We start from the raw sequence: 13976 nt of genomic DNA, 5'->3' as shown, positions 1-13976 counted from the left end.
CAGTTTACAATTCCAGAGGGATCTGACATCATAGGCCTAATAATTCTATGGAGGAAAACAAACTCCCACCACACAATATATATCTACATTTGCCTCCAGAAAAAAATATACTTAGGAATACTACTGTGTTCAGCATAGCATAAACCTTTGGCCTGACCCTTGTGGCAGCATTGATTGAATAGTTTGTCAGATGACTGCTCAGTTGCAAAATGCAGATGACTGCTCAGTTTGCAGAGGAGTCATATTTGCATGGTAATGACGATCACATTCGCGTTCTTTTTGGTTATCAGTCAGTTTGTCGCTGGGCTTTATCCCGCTCCGCCCCTTCGTCTTCTTGCTGTTTCTTGTGGTGCAGTTACTCCCTCAGCAGATATGTGCGTTTTAGGTGTCATCGCAGTTACACTTTGCTGCTTAAATTAGTTACTATATTCCTATTAATTAAACAGTAACTGCACATAAAACAAATGAATAGATTTGGAATAGCAAAGGTGATTATAAATGGTAACTGACACCCAAAACAACTAAATAAAAGCCCAAGAAATGAGTAACATCTAGTCAGTAAGATAGTCAAGTACACAAAAGAGTCAGTTGCAAATATTTGACAAAATTTGTTTGTGTGTTTTGTGTGTGTATTTATAAAGGTGAGGAGCAGTGTTAGCCTTTTACATATATATAGATTAAACACCACTACACAACCCTCATTTTTTATCTTTATTGCACACCTACATCAAGGGTATTTCATCTGACATCCCTGGATTCTTTAGAAAAAAGAATTGTTCTGTCGCACCAACTATGGGACAAATATCCAGTCAATATAAATATATAAGGATTATAATCCTATTTCTTGATTCATGTCTGGGGTGCAACCTTAAACACAAATATAACATAACACATAAGAAGAATAGGAGTTATTGTTCTAGTGAAAAACAAATAATGTGAATTAAAATAACTGGGTGCACTCAATCCGTTCTCCTAGGTTGTGCGGGGTTAAAGGTATGTAGCAGGTTCTCTGCTATCAGGGATAATTTTCTCTTGGATGTATTTCAATGCAGTTCCTAGTCAATTTGCAAAAGTTATGTGCTGGATCAATGTTAGGCTACCCACCGTCCAAAAACAAAATTGATAACTGACATTTATAAAGCAAGGATAAGTTCACTTAGTGTAGTGAGGTTGCCTTCTCCCCAATTATATGAACGGAATTAAGGTATCTATATAAATGGGTGATCAAACACATTCTATGGAAGGTGGCTTGCTATCTGCCTCCTAATTGCTCCTTGCAGGAACTGCTGATCCTGTGAAGTGGAAAACATACTTACCACTTACTCTTCGTTCCCGAAGCAGTATACGGTCCTCTTCTCACTCCAGTGCGCATGCGCCGAGTGAAAACCTCGGGTATGCGCACAAACATCTCAGCTCTCTCTCGGCAATTATAGTTGCAGAGAGAGAGAGCGATGAGTGACAGGGAGGGATCATGTGATCCCTCCACACATGCGCTGTTCAGCTCTGTTCTTCGGAGCAGAGCTGACAGCGCTGAAACTTTTCAATTATGATAATGTACGCCAGCTTGAGCTTCTTTGCAGGTTTACCAGCTATTGCGACTATCAACTGCTCCGGTCACCTCCGAGATGGCTTGACCTTTTCCCCCATCCTTTTTGATGGTGGAGCTTTATTCTCCTGAACTGCACTCCTGTCCGGGTTTTGTATCAGAGCATGACACTTCACCTATCCCTAATCTTCAAGCTTGTCCCTCAAGGCTAGACCTTTGGCTGGTGATTCAATTGTCAAGGTGTCCGGCCAGACTCTCTCCTCGAGGACCTCTTTAAACAGCGAAAAGTCTCTGTCAAGTATCAACAGGTAAGATGGTTTTAGGACAACTGCCTCTATTACCATGACAGTTTATAGTAAAAGGGTCCTATCATATTCCGCTGTGTCCATGGGACTGCGGAGGACCTTTACTTTGGAAAGTTTGTGAGCCAGAACCTTTGACAATATATAGCTGGAAACCAAAGTCAATTCACTACCTGAATCTGACAGAGCCAGCACCTAATGGTGATTCACAGATACAGCCCCGCGGAATATGCAGGATTTCCCTGCAACTGGACTCATAGTGCAGTAGCCCAAATAAATCTATTTTGTGTTCACCAGCAAACAATCCATAGGTTCAATTGATGTTGGGCACTGTGCCTGCAAATATCCAGGTGGACCCTGCTTTGTGTACCTTTTTGTCAGGCAAACTTTTCTCACCAATTCCCAGTCTATCTTTCCGTATACCAAGTTTTACTGAGGCACAAACTTTGAAGCAGGCAACGGAGGTTTGGGCATAAGCTGCAATGCACCGTATCTAATTTACCGTATCTGAATCTAATTCAATGGCCAATTCCTCATATGTCTGAGGGTCCGTCTGCAGTGTCCACCTTTAGAGCCCTCGGTCCATACCTCGGATACAATGATCGATAGCCAGAATGTTGATCATTTTGATTGCAGAACACAACTCTTTGGACAGTCTCCAGTCATTTTCGCGCTGGGCCTTGCCCGTGTCGTGACTCCATCCATGCCAGTATAGCGGCTTTCAGCTGCAGATAGTTACCAGGTCCTCGCCCAGGTCTATATAGTCACGATGAGCTTCATCCGATAGATAGAAAGCTAGATGTTCAGCCCAGCTCTCAGGTGGCCACTTGGCTCAGGTAGCGGCACGTTCAAACGCTACCAAATATGCTTCCACATCGTCGGAAGATCATTTCTGCAGTGTTGATACAGCTGGAGCCACCCTGTCTGGTCTTCCCTGAGCAATATTCTTATGGAGAAGATGGGTATTAGTCTCCTGTGCTGTTGCCACATTCACCAAAACTCTTAGTATACCTTCCATTACTGCAGAAGGGGAATCTTGCATCCCACCCACACAGGCAAATAGCAAAACATCTTTGGACAGGGTTTTTTGTTTTTGTTTAGTCTTTGGGTCAGACCCAGAATGCATGGGGTAAAGTATCTTCTATAAATGATGGATATATCAGTCTAATAAGTATGAGATAGTGTGTACCAATGGGTAGTCCCAAAGGGATCAAGTTTAGGATACCTGATCTTCAGTCTTTCAGTCTTGGCATAGACAAACCAACAGGCAAAGTTCCTGCAGTTCCCAAAAGATAGCAATGTCCAGAATGCAGCTGTGATGTAAATATAGTCAATACGGAGTGATGGCAGAAGCACTTCCTCTGCCCATAAGCTGGAGTAATAGGCAGGTATAGTCAATCTAGGTACAGCAGTCTCAGGACGTTACCAAAGCAGAAACTTACCCTAATTAGGGCTAACATGATGTTCCTCTTCCGTGATCCCTCTTGTCTGTGCCACCGCAGTAGAATGCTGGATGAATGGGAAAAAACTTTCTCCGGTCTGCGCATACAGTCGATGAAAGAATAATACTGTTTCTTCGTGAGTTCCGACCCAGAGCATATAGGTAAAATAGATGAAACAGGTTTGCAGTGGTTAAACAACATGTTTCGCCTTAGGCTTCCTCAGGGATATAGGAGGTCTGCAGGGTTAATGAAAGGTTTATAAAGGCGCCTTGTTGTACAATTGACCTATGAACATGGTTTGCTAGATGTGAAACTATGTGAATGGCTCCAACAGGTAAAGTGTAACATGAATAAAACAGATGTCTTATGCATTCCTCTAAACCTGATTGTCAGGTTCTATTAACAATTTTACAACTGGGTTAGTTTCTCAAGCTTGTGTACGAGTCATATGTAATTTGTTACTCTTCTATTTACCTCATTCAAACAATTTCTAAATTCTGCTGCTTTTTCCCAAACATTGCTGAGATGTGCATTTGGTCTCCTTTCTACCCAAATTGCCCACCTACAGTCCATCCAAAATGCTGCTTGAGTAAGTAGGTATATCGGCACCTGTTTTTATCAAAACTCTGTAAGCTCCCTGTCAATCTTTGGATAATCTAAAACGTTCTACTTGCATACAAAGCCTTACATTCTTCTTCCCCTCCTCCCCTCAATATTTAATTTCTACATATGAACCTGATGCCTTCTGTGTTCCTCTAAAAGCATTTTAAGCTCTGCACCTTACACTATCACCACTTCTCTTCCATGTTTTCACCCACTGCTTCTTAGCTCTGGCATGCCCTACCACAGAAGATTTGCTAAACAGGTTCCATCACAACTTAAATGCGCCCTCTAACTGCAGTAGGAGGGGCTTACAAATGCTGCCACCACTGGACCCCTTACCGGCATCCAGTGCCTGGTTCCTTCTGATTAACTGTCACTGCTAGGGTACCCCCTCGCTGTTACACCTGGGTTGGTACCCTTGACCGCTTACTATGGATCAGGGTTGCTGTGGATGATTCCCCCTGGCTTATCACACTGGCCAGAGCTGCTGGGTAACGGACAGAGCAGTGGTGCTGGGAAGCTGGGTCCAAACCTCAGACAACTGGAAATGGATTAGATTTGGAGTCTAATCTGTAGGTCACAGGATATTCAGCATTGAAGACGTTTCCAAGCAGGTCTTTGAAGCAAGTGATGTTTATTTGCAGTCACACTGATTGAAGGTACCAATGATCAGGTCAGATGGAACAATATTGATGATACAGTGTACAAGGTCTCTCTTTTTGTGCAGTTTAGACACAGCATCACAGGGTAAGCCAGCCCCTTGTGGTCTGAGTTATTTTTAGTATCAGGATGCAATATGTTTATCTAAACATGGATTTACATGCATTGCAAAGCTAACAATATTTACACTACTCTGTCATGTGCTAAAACTTGATGCTTGCATTATCTGAGATGCAGCCATGCCAGACAGCCAGGCAGCAGCCCTCTGCTGGGTATACAGGCTAAACAGGTGTTTGTCACTTCATATAAAGACTTACTTAGTATTTCCTGCTATCAGCAAACAGACTTCCTCTAGCAAAGTTACAAACCCAAACAATGACACTTCCATACAAAACACTTCCCAATGTAACACAATAACTGCATTTCAAATTATACATCGGTGCCTGCACCTCTGACTGAAATACATTTCTATAATAAATTATTTCTGCATGATCCAGCTACAAATAAGTTATTTCTAAGTGATCCAGTCACAATTCTCCCCCTTTGTACATGCGGGCAACCAGTATGCCATGTCCCCACGATTTGGCTCCTGGTCCGCAGTCTCTTACGATTAACGGGGGTGACCCGGGGAATCCGGCTCTTTCTGCCGAGACAGTCCATTCCTTGCTTGCGAATTATGTGAAAGTCATAAAATTGAAGGACAAGGCTCCAGTGCAACAATCTGCCATTTTTCCCTGAGGTGTGTTGTAGCCACTTTAAAGGATTATGATCAGTCATCACAGTAAAATGTTGTCCATACAAATAAGACTGAAGATTTTTCACTGCCCAAACAACGGCTAAACATTCCTTCTCAATTGTGTGCATACCCCACCTCCCGGTTTAGCAGTTGTCTGCTCAAATAGCCCACAGGGTGCTCCTGTCCATCAGGCCCCAGCTGGCTCAGTACTGTTTTCAGTCCATACTGTAACGTGTCAGTTTGCACAATAAAGTACTTGTCATAATTGGGCGCCAACAGTACTGGAGCATGAACCAGGGCTTACTTTAATGACTGAAATGCCAGCTCACAAGCGAGTGTCCAGTCAACTACTTTGGGGAGTTTATTCTTAGTGAGATCTGTCGGGAGCTTTGCTACAGTGCTAAAGTCTGAAACGAAACGTTTGTAGTAGTCTGAAGTTACTAAGAAGGCCAGTACTTGTCTTTGGGTGGTGGGCTGGGGCCTGTCTTGGATTGCCTCTACTTCAGCTAGTTCTGGCTTAACCCTACCTCCCCTCCTTGAATTTTCTCCAACACTTGCCCTACATGTTTCAGACGATCCTCCCAGGATTTACTGAAAATGTCAATGTCATCCAAGTAAGCCTGAGCAAAGCCCTTACACCCTTCCAGCAGGTAATCAACCACACTCTGTAAGGTAGCTGGCGCATTCTTCATCCCAGATGGCATGGACTTAAACTTGAACAGGCCAAATGGGGTGATGAAAGCCGACCGTTCCTGAGCCTCGGGGGTCACCAGTATCTGCCAATATCCCTTGCTCAAGTCAACTGAGCAAGGAGTATTGGATTTCAACAGAAATTTCTGTTGAAAAAAATCCAATTTGGGGCAGGGGATAGGCATCAGACACGGTCACCTCACTCAACCGGTGATAACTACGCAAAACCGCGTTGTCTTGTCCTTCTTGGGAACCAATACAACGGAGAACTCTCATGGACTATGTAATGGCTGGAAATGTTGTTTATTTAAAACTTACAACCTAACATAACCAACTAACACACATGGGACACCCAAAATTAAAAGAACATAAATATTAGGGGAAATATCCCGTAAAGTCCAGCATAAGTCCATAATAAATAACAGTATAAAATCACAACATAAAATCTGAAGGGTGCCCACACCAAATAAACCCAAACAAAACAAATATAATACATTATTTCGAACCACATCAAACCACCCAAAGAAACACTTCAAACCACCCCCAACCAGAAAAAATCACAACAAACCTTCAAAAATTTCTTAAGCAAAGAAGATATAAACTTAACGTTTAGATGTATGCAAAGCCATATATAAAAAATACCAGTAATTATTAATTCAAAATCTAAGGTAGTTGAAAAGAGCCACAGATGGGAAGACATACCCTATGGAGGCCTCAGACCCCGCCAAAGTCTGACCCAGTTTGCATTGGTCATCTGGCGCTTCTTCATATCCCATAACTTCCACACTTTGTGGAGAATGCCACCCACCACCCCTTCACAGGGAAGGACTTTTTGTCTGATGGAAACCTGACACCTAGTGTTCCAAGTGAAGTATCGAGTGACTTAACTAACTAAAATAAGGGTGCCAAAATAAAAAACCAGCCCCCTATCCTTGAATATACCGCATACCCATTCAGGGTAACTAACCCCCGAAAGGCAAGGGGTGCCCAAGGACCTAGAAACTCTCCTGTAAATTTCTATGTTAAAGGGGCATTCAAGAAAGAAGTGGTCTATGTTCTCCTCCTACCCCTGACACTCCTCCTGTGGACAGCCACCTCCCGTAGACAGCCACGATCATCGGCACTTCTATGCCTCCCACACAGAGTCTCCCATGAAAAGAGAGCCGGCAATGTCCCAAAACTTCAGTGGAACTCTCCCGAAGCTAACCAAGGAAAGACCGAACACACATCACCTGGGCAGTCCCTTAGTTACAGCTGAACCCAAAAGTGAGAGTGCAGGATTCACCTCTCCAACTCCCTTTTAGAGGAGTTCCTGACTTCCAACGCCTTGTCACTTTCAATCCCAGAGACGCATAGGTTGGGAGGTACCCATGTCGGACCCGAAAGGTCCTTACCCTGCACCTTCCATCCAAACATTAATAAAGGGTTGCACACAAGTCCTGAAGCCCCATTGAGCAGAAGTCTCTAGAAAGAGACTATTAAGGTGCAACTTTAAAAAAGTTGTTAGAAAGAAGAGCACTGGATTAACCATACCCAAGACTCCATCCCTCCTTGATCTGTAGGTCACAGTTCGCCTGATCAGGTTCAGCCTATTCCCCCAAAGTTAAAGGAAGAAAACTGCATAAACCCTAGACCATAAAGACACACGTAACTAATGTAAAGAAATTCCGGGATCAAGTAGGTCTTCACAAGGTCTACTCTATCCCGCAGAGAAAGCTTCTACATCCTCCACCTCTCCACTTTCCAAGAAGCTTCCTCCAGTCTCATCTCCCAATTTTGCTTGGTATATTCGCCATGATCGAATTGGATTCCTAAAATTTTGAGCTTGCTACTGGTCGGGGAAGGCTGTCCGTCAGGTCGAACTGACAACCTTCCTCCCTCATCCAGAAAACTTCACTCTTATCCTGATTTACATTTGAGCCACTGGCCTCGGAGTACCTGCAGACCAGAGTTGCTACCTCCATTGCTTCTATAGGACTCGACAAGACAATAGTGACATCGTCCGCATAGGCCACCACCTTCAGAGGCCACTCCGGACCCAACAGCACCCCTCCTATCAAGCCAGCTTCAATCCTTCGAATGAAAGGAACTATTGCAAACACATACAAGAGGGGGCTCAGGGGGCAACCCTGCCTTACTCCAGAGTTAATCACAAAGGATGGACCTACCCAACCATTCACAGGAGGGAAGCTCTCTGTCTGTTTGTAAATAGTACAAAGCAAATTCACCATCTGCACTGGAAGACCATACCTCAAAGTAGAGCCTACAATTACTCTTGATCCACCCTGTCAAAGGCCTTCAACTGATCAAGAGCTAAAAGGTACTTTCCCCACCATTCAGCCCGACACCGCTCAATGGCTTTCCGGACCCCCAGGACAGCACTAAAGGTACCTCGTCCCTTCACAGTGCAGTGCTGTGAGGAGGAAAGCATTTGACCAGAAATCTGCATCAGTCTATTAAAAAGCACCTTTGCCAAAACATTATGTCGGCATTGAGAAGGGCTATGGAATGCTAGTCTCAATATGCGACTGATGCTTTCCTTTGGACAACAGAATAAGGACAGAAACCCTCATGGAGGGAGGTAATAAATCTCTCTCCAGGCACTCATTAAAAAGCTCCACGTGGTGTGGAGCCAGAATGTCCACAAAAATCTTAAAGAACTCGGAGGTTAATCCATCCGGGCCTGGAGATTTATTTTTAGACAACTCGTCTATGGCCATTCTGACTTCATCTACCGTTATCTTGCTGCCCAAAGACTCAAGCGAACTGCACAGATCCTCAAGACCAGGTGTTTGCCTAAGAAATTGGTCCACCTTATTTCTGTCTAGTTATTTCTCAGATAAGAGGTCAGAGTAGAAAGACTGCACAACACCAAAGATGCCCTCCTTATTCTCCCTGATTACACCTTCAGCATATTACAGGCCCCTCATCTTTTTCATATCTACCGACTTCCTACAGTTCAGGTAAGGGTCGGGCGAGTGGTACTTCCCATAGTCCCTCTCCAAAACCAAGGAAGTAAATCGGTCATATTGCACCTCCCTCATCTGAGCCTTCACTCTGGTGATTTCTCCACCATCTCCCTGAACAGAGATCAGGAATCCAAGTGTCCTTCTCAATGCTGAATAGGTATTTTCTCTTAGCAAGTTGTTTTTAGCTACCAGGTCACGGAAGAAACCCCGGGCCCTCTTTTTAAATACCTCCCACCATTCTGACCTACTCCAACCTGCCTCCAAAAGTGTCTCATGGGATTCAAAGAAGTCCCTAAATGCCTGTCTTATCACCTCTTCCTCCAGGAGCTTAGAGTTCAGGTGCCAAAGGCCCCTGCCTTTCTGAAGAGTCTCTGAGGCATTAAAGGTTACACTAAGATAAACGTGGTCAGAGAACTCTACTGGCTTTAGCTCTGGGGCCAAAGTTTTCGAGCTCTCCTTAACAAAAAACCTGTCTATCCTAGACTTCCAGCTACCTCTATAATATGTGAAAGCCGTAAGGTCTGGGGAGTGGCGAACATACACATCCACCAGACTCGCCTGCCTCGTCATACTAACTAGAAAAATGGAATCATAACCCAGAGAAGCACTTGAACCTTCCCTGTCTTTGGTCCTAATAATAGTGTTAAAGTCACCTCCAAAGACTATCTTCCAGGCCGAAAAAAGATATGGCTTTATCTCCCTGAAAAGACCCTTCCTTTCCCATTTGGTTTATGGACCGTAGATGTTGATCAATCCCAGGTTGTGTCCTCTCAGGTTGACTTCCTCTAACAAAGTTACAAAACACATCCCAATGTAACACGATAGGTGCATTTCAAATTATATATTGGTGTCTGCACCTCTGATTGAAATACATTTCTACAATAAATTATTTCTACATGATCCAGCCACAAATAAGTTATTTATAAGTGATCCAGTCACAGACCTGGTCCTTTTAAATTTAGTGTCTATAATCCTCAAAATAAAGCGCCAAAGAAAAAAGTATTGTTTCATTAAGTTCCTTACATAATAAAAACATTACAACAAGCCAAAATATATATTAAATCCCCAAAACAGGTTTTTATGGAGCAATCTGTCAATAGATCATATGAAAAAAAGGGTCCATTTATACTGCTGTGGCACAAATAGTAAAAAACTACATATATCCTTTATATTTCACTTGCTTTTGCTCATGGTGCCCACTTTGGCCTCACCCCTAAGGAGGGCATAGCCTCACGTTTAGAACCTGCTTGCTAGTCCCTTTTTCAGTTCAAATACTAAGCGTATGGCTGAAGCAGTTTCCCTGTGTGTCTCCAATGTGTGCAATGTCATATTTCCCTACAAGGACTGAATGAGGAGTAATGATTCAAGTTACAGATTAACTAGATAAAAGCTCCATAATAAGGATTGAATTGTTTGGCCTTACCGTTCTATCATCATCAACATTTATTTCTATAGCGCCAGCAAATTCCATAGCTCTCTATAATTGGGAACAAACACACTAATAAAACAATATTGGGTAATACAGACAGAGAGGCCAGAAGGCTCGTAGGCTTAAAATCTATGGGACTATATGTAAACACACTATTCGAAGATTATGTAAGGACAGTTGACCCTGACCTGCTGGAGTGTAAGTGGACATGGTGATAAGACTTCTCGTCATTGGGAAAGGCACAAAGGCACCATGATTTATAACAGGAACACATCTTTTCATTGGGTGTCTATATACAAACATTTTTTCACATAAAGGGTCTTATACTCCTCTATTTCAAGGGTACATAAACTCTCTAAGGCCAGAGGGTCTTCATGTTAGTGATCTGAAAAGTTTTAACATTTTTCCTTTGTAAAGGTACCAACGTGAATGATATATTGTCTTTTTCATATACAAGACTTTCTTTTGTTATTTTGAAGAACATGGTTTAGAGCAGGGTTGTCCAACCCGCGGCCAGCAGGCCGCATGCGGCTCAGCACGCTTGTAAATGTGGCCCAGAAGGAGTTTTGGTTGTGGCAAGGGGGCAGCACTGTTAATGGAAAAAAAAAATTCTGCAAAAAAAAGAAAAGAAAATACTTACCTTGCGGTCACACGGTCACATCAGCTGGTACTCCGCCTCTCTCCCTTGTCTCCTCCTCCGTGCGGTGCTCGCAGTGAATGTCGGGCGTGATGTCTTCACGCCCAACATCCATTGCGGAGCGCAGCACAGAAGAGTCACCCGCGCGAGAAGATCAATCAGCAGCACAGAATTGGAGAAAAGAAGAGAAGAGGACCGGAGAACAAGCCAATTAAAAGGTAAGGTAAGGGGGATTTTTTTTATAATTTCAAGGGACGCTGACCAGTGAATAAAAGTCACCTGGTCCTGGAGCATCAAGGACCTTATCTCCCTGCTACATACTTCTACTTGTAATACTAATGGGGCATTATATATTATTCTCTTTGGCCCATTATAAGTTGTTATCCCTTAACTAACATAGTGGTGTAATTAGCAAAACAGGTCACAATTTGGGGTCACAGTGATGTATATGTCAGGTACCGCAGGCCTGGTCAGGGCACCCTGATATACAATGCCTGGCTTAAATGAACTTTATTGATATTGCATCGAAACAATACAAAAAGTGATTATAGTATAATAACTAGAGAGGATTTTTTGAACAGGGCGATTGAAAGGTAAGTATAGGGGGATTTGAAAAAAAAGTGATATATATATATATATATATATATATATATATATATATATATATCATTTTTTTTCCCATATATATATGTTAACTATGTTTTCTATGGTTTTTTGGATGATCTGCTATCGTTATTGTTAGTGTATCTTATGTGCGGCCCAAACCAACTTGTCGTCTTTCAATGTGGCCCAGGGAAGCTAAAAGGTTGGACACCCCTGGTTTAGAGAGATGGATAAAGGTAATTTGTGGGAATGGGGCATGTTTAAGATTACACAAGGCTCATGGCAGAGACCAAGGATGGGTTCCCTAGTGATAATATGGAGTTATATATACATACAGAAATCACATCCACCATACAGATTAAAAGAAAAGTATTGTGTGGTTTTCTTTAAATATAAAATAGGAATATACACTGGTAATGTCATCCACCATGAAGAAAAATAGTACTGTGCAGAAGTCAATACGTACAGAATAAGAGCAGATACTGAGAATTACACCCTCAATCATAACTGTTTGGCATCGGGCACCTGGGTGGAAAGTTGGCTAGATGCAAATTGTTAAAAACAAAATTAAAAAAACAGATTGCACCCTCATTTTCATCTGTCTTCTGTTGGGACGCAACACTCAAATAAAAAAAACTAGCTTGCTCTGCCTTCCAATATGATTTGCCAGATGCAGGCATGGATCTACACAGTGAATGTCATTAAAGAAAATTGTCATTTAAAATATCTATAATGAAACACAACACAGTTTCACCTGTTGGAGCCAGTAAGTAGACGTTTTCATAATGATTTATACAAGCAGCATAAAAACCTGATAGAAATCCCCATCAGCATTGCACTATTTACTGCAATTGGCCAGGTGACATAGCAGCAGCAAGTGTCCCCATACAGAGCACCCCAGGATTCGATATGGTCATCATGTGATCAGCTCACATCCTTGCTTATACCTCCCCTGGTGAGCCAGCTGTGCCCTACTGCTGCTGAGCCCCCAGGCCCACTAACGTTATAGTGTGTAATCCTATACTACATTAGGGAAGCAGTAGCAGGTATAGATGACTCAGTACAATGTACATGCCTCTTGATATTTACAGAGCTACACCTACAATGTTCAATAAATGTGTCCTATAATAACCAGTCTTAAAGTAAAGCTGAGTACATACTAATGCATTTTACTACAGATACGATTTCTGCAACAATTTTACCAACGACTGAAAGTCCTGATGAGCATCCAGATTCATGCGTACACACACCAACACAATTTACTTTCAAATCTGTGATCTTCATCTCTCATAACCATCTGCTGAAAAGATCGTGACTCTGTACACTCTGCAGATATCTGCATACACTGCTGGACGTTAGAACATACACACCTCCAAATTTGTAAAACCAAACCAACAGATGCGATGAGTTTTGGTAAGATGAAACATGATCGTGGGAGAGTAGACTCTTCCAAGATCTGACCAAACGTTTATTATCGTGTTATCTGTGTGATAATTGCATCAGTGTGTACCCAGCTTAAAAGAAAAGTAGAATACAGTAAAACACTTAAAGTTCCCGGTATCTAACTACACATGTGAAAGTTGTTCATGGGTGTTTTATTTGACAGAGGTGAGGCTGAGTTATGCAATCTAAGTCTCACCTGACTGGAAACCGCAATTATGTTTCCTCCTTGATTAAGTGGTGCTGTTCCGTATATACCGAAAGCAAAGAACCTCACATGATAATGGAAAGGTTTTATTCTATTTTTTGCAAAAGTGTGATTGTAAGAAGGGGTGCTGACATTGGCGGGGCAAAGTAGCTGTGGGTACCATGATGGGGACGAGGAACGTGACAACATGGGCCAACAGTTCCTGTGAACTGCACAATCACACCCTACCTAGAATACGTGGCAATGGGTGGCCCCAAAGGACCAAGGATTTCTCTTAGTGACTGTGGGTGTAAGCAAAGGTAGTAAAAAACAATCTGTTCCAGCAAAGATTACTGCACTGTGGGATGCCTAGGGATGGTATTTAGGGTTCCCTCATCTTTCTAATCGCACCTGCTGCTGCTTCCCTTTGTTCCTGCAGGCAATGTGTTGTGATTGGACACCATGCTGCTTGTCTGAAGAAAGACCAGGGGGTAAATGTATCAATCTCCGGTTTCTTCAACTCGTGGGAGTTCGGCGAGTTGACAGCTAAAATTTAAAGCAGCGCTGGCTTGTAAAGGCAAGCGCTGCCTTTACAAGCCAGCGCTGCTTTAAATTTTAGCTGTCAACTCGCCGAACTCCCGCGAGTTGAAAAAGCCGGAGATTGATACATTTACCCCCAGGTTTGCAGAAATGAGGAGAATCCAGTACTGTTTGACATACTGTCATAGCAGA

The 13976-nt window shown here is 42.8% G+C and overlaps 1 protein-coding gene and 1 long non-coding RNA gene across 11 annotated transcripts in view; one reads left to right on the top strand and one right to left on the bottom strand.

Moving 5' to 3' along the window:
* The window catches only part of STAT6 (signal transducer and activator of transcription 6), a 331337-nt gene that overhangs the window by 141500 nt on the left and 175861 nt on the right, over positions 1 to 13976 (bottom strand). The window lies entirely within an intron of this gene.
* Positions 1 to 13976, top strand: part of LOC142141202 (uncharacterized) — a 56760-nt gene that overhangs the window by 10769 nt on the left and 32015 nt on the right. The window lies entirely within an intron of this gene.

Source organism: Mixophyes fleayi, chromosome 2 (genome assembly GCF_038048845.1).
Source record: "Mixophyes fleayi isolate aMixFle1 chromosome 2, aMixFle1.hap1, whole genome shotgun sequence".
Taxonomy (NCBI): domain Eukaryota; kingdom Metazoa; phylum Chordata; class Amphibia; order Anura; family Limnodynastidae; genus Mixophyes; species Mixophyes fleayi.
This window is presented reverse-complemented; position numbering and strand designations above follow the sequence as displayed.